We start from the raw sequence: 3,631 nt of genomic DNA on the forward strand, positions 1-3,631 counted from the left end.
AGGATGGACACGGTGCGGGGCTGAGGGAGGATGGACACGGTGCGGGGCTGAGCCCCGACGGCGGGGGCTGCCCGGGGGGAGCATGTGCGGCCCCATCAATGTGAACCGCACCGACACCCGCATCCCCCGAGAGGCCGCACGGGGGGTCCGTGCCTCCTCCACGCACCCGCCGTCCCCCTGGGCCGGACCCGCGATGCAGCCCCGGCACCTCGGCCCTGCTCGGAGGGGCGGGCAGGGGGGAGCGTGTGTGGATTTGGGGGGATCTCCCAAAGGGGAAAAGGCTGCAGGACGTGGAAAACCAGCGCCTGGTGAGAGCCAGGCTCAGCGGGAGAGGCAGCGCGCAAAGAGCGCGGGGACACGCGGGGCCAGCCGGGGGAGGCGCCCCTCGCCCCCCGTCCCTCCGGCAGCGCCCAGGGGGCGAGGGGGGATCCCAAAGTTGCCTTGGCTGCGTGGCCGCGCACCTCGCACGGGGGAAAGTCCCGCGGCCGCGGAGCGCCGGCCGCCCCCAGCTTGGGTTTCCCTAAAGGCGAACTGGGGCTAAATAATGGATCGATCTAAAATTAACCGGAGGAATGGAAATGCTCTAAAAATAAGCCAGCAGCTGCCGTGGTCGCAGCCCCCCGCTCCCGTGGGGAAGGGGGAGCGGGGCCGGCCGGAGCAGGGGGCGCGGGCAGGGCCGGCCGGGCTGCGCGGGGCTGCGCGGAGCGATGGCCGCCGCTCTCCGCGGGCGCGGACGGAGCGCCCCAAAACTCCGCGGCCCGCCTCGCTGCCGGCACACCTGCGGGGTTTCATTTCTCTTTGTATTTCTCTGCGTTCAATTCTTCTTATTCCTGCACGGGAGCTCCGCAAGGCTTTGGGGAGGCGGCGGGGCGCTCCCCCGGCAGCAGCGGCCCCGCGGGGTGCGGAGCGGGTGCGGGAGCCGCGGGCGCGGAGCTGCGGGGCAGCGCCGGGCACGGAGCCGGGCCGGGCCCCAGCGAGCCCACCGCGCACACGCACACACACACACACACTCACACACACACACTCACACACAGACTCACACACAGACTCACACACACACTCACACACTCACACTCACACACTCACACACTCACACACACACACACACACACACACACACACACACACTCACACTCACACACACGCACTCACACTCGCACACACCTCCTCCTCTTTCCTCCGTTTTGATCCACGCAGCGATCCCGTATCCTCCCGGCTTGTCTCTTTTATTCTTTTGTACTGAGGCGCGTTGTCCTGGCCAGCAGTGTGAACGGGGGCTTTGTAAAACGGGACAGATAAAAATGAGCAACATCATATTGTTTGACAGAATGATCCAAAATGATAAAATGCCTTCTCCGGAGGGGGTGAAAATGGTGAATTCCTAAAAAACAAGAGCGTCGCTTCTCTCCTCAGCCTCCCTGCGCTGCTCGCTGTAGCCTAAAGGGATCTGCCGCCTGCACCAGCCCGGATCACGTCCAGCCACTCTTTTCATTGGGAAGTCTCTTTTTAAAAGCCTTCATTTACTTATTTTTAAATAAATAAAGAAGGGGGGAAGCGGTTTAGGCTCGGGACCCCCCGTTCTCCTCGCGGCGAGCGAAAAGCACAGTTTTCGAGAGAAAGGCTCGTTTTGATTAAATCTGACATGCTGCTGATAACTCCATGCTAATGTGAAATAATTAACATAATAGCCATAATTAAAAGCACGCTAACAATGCCATAAATTTATCACACAATTTTACTAGCTTTCTGCCCCTAACTGCTCTCTCATCGTTAATTAAACGTGTTGCCTTTTACCAGAATGGATGTTTGTACATTTCCAATACAAATAAATCCGAAACCGTTTTGGAAACATGACCAATTTCGTTTTACACTGAGGTCTGCCGGGTTTACGAGCGATTTATTACGATTAAAAAAATAAAAAAGGAAAAAAAAAAGAAAGAAAGAAAAAGAAAAATAATAATCCAAACACGTGCAAATAGAGGCCTAAGAATAGAAGGATGGAAATTATATATATTTAATAATCTACATCTTCAGCGAAAGCCCTGCTGAAGGGGGTTCCAGGCCCCGCCGCTCGCCCCATTTCGGCCCCGACCCCGATCCTGGCGGCCGGGGGATGTCTGCGTGTCCCTGTCGTGTCCCCTCCCTTGGATGTGTTTATTTTACAGGGATTTCTCACCCGCAGCCCCTTTCCTGCGAGCCCCGTTACCCCCGCACGTTTGTACCGAACGACAATGCTGGTTTAATCCAGGTCAGGTCAACGATTTATATAACTCATTAGTGAAAGTAATAGGCTTAAGGAGCTGAAAGGGGACACCTTTGGTTTCTCCTTCCTTTAAAACGATTACAGAAGCAGAAATCGCCCCAGCCCTGTCTTTCCTCCACAATCCCCCCCACCCCCGAGGCTCAGCCTCCAGATTTATTTTTAACTCGCTTCGCAGCCCAGGATCTTGCTTTCCCATATTAGAATCAAATTGAGTTGTAATTAATTTCTCCCTCTCTATCATAACTTATTCCATCCTCCCTTTTCCCGTTGCGCTGCCGTGTCTCTATTTGACTCCGTATCGATCCGGACGATACAGTTTGTTTTTCTCCTGTTGCTAAATCTATCTGTCTATATGGGCGCCCACTTTCTATTTCTGGCCGTGTCATTATCGTGGGTTTCCACCTCCACGGGCGCTGCTTTAATTGTTTTATCGCTTTGCAGGACGCGGCTCCTGCTCCCGCTCCCCTCCAGCCCTTGAACTTCCACGGGTTCGGGGGCTCCCGCTTTATTTGGGGGAAACTTTCCTGATTTTTAGCAAAGCTTTTCTCCGCCCGGGTGGGCTCCTGAATACTTTCCAACGGGATGGGGATGGAAATGCTGCCCTGAACTCCAGCAGGTGAAGGCCGGGGAGCCGCGGAGGGGCGCGGAGAGGCGCGGAGCGGGGCGGCCCCGCTCAGCCGGCAGCCGTGATTGAACACGGGATTAGCACAATGGAGCCCTAATCGAGGGGAAACGTTTCTTTTCACGCTAAGCACCGTAATTAATAACGCGAATCAATTAATTTGACTTTTATTGTGCCGAAGAAAAGCGCAACAAATGGAACAGGGGGCTGCGGAGTTGCAGTTTTTCCTCTTTTTTTCCCTGGGAGAGGCTTTGTGGCGCGCAGGGTGTCACACAAGGCGAGTGTGTGTGAGCGTGTGGCTCTGTGACCGCGCGTGTGACAGCGGGCGGTGCGCGGGTGCGGAGATCACGGAGATCCTGCGGGACACGGGGGAAAAGCGGCTCCGCGCCCGCGGGAAGGGTCCCCCATCCACCCCCGGGAACGGGCCCGGGACAGCGACCCCTCCGAGCCCCGACGGCTCTGGGACAAGGACGGGAATGGCTCTCCCTAAACCAGCGCCGCTCGTAGGAAATCGTTGACTCCTGGGGCATTTCCCTAATTTAATTGTATTTACCGAAAGCGGACAACACGTGCGGGAAGCAGCAGAGCGAAGGGCTCGGCGGGACGGATGGAAAAGCCAAACCCCGGAGCCGCCCGGGTTCCGCACCGGGGCAGGGCCGGCGGCCGGGCCCCCTCCCGCCCCGCCGGGCGCCTTTCCCCGGGCCGGGGCTTACCTGGGGCCGCGGCAATACGGTTCTCACATTCAC

This window comes from Ammospiza caudacuta, chromosome 7 (genome assembly GCF_027887145.1).
Source record: "Ammospiza caudacuta isolate bAmmCau1 chromosome 7, bAmmCau1.pri, whole genome shotgun sequence".
NCBI lineage: Eukaryota > Metazoa > Chordata > Aves > Passeriformes > Passerellidae > Ammospiza > Ammospiza caudacuta.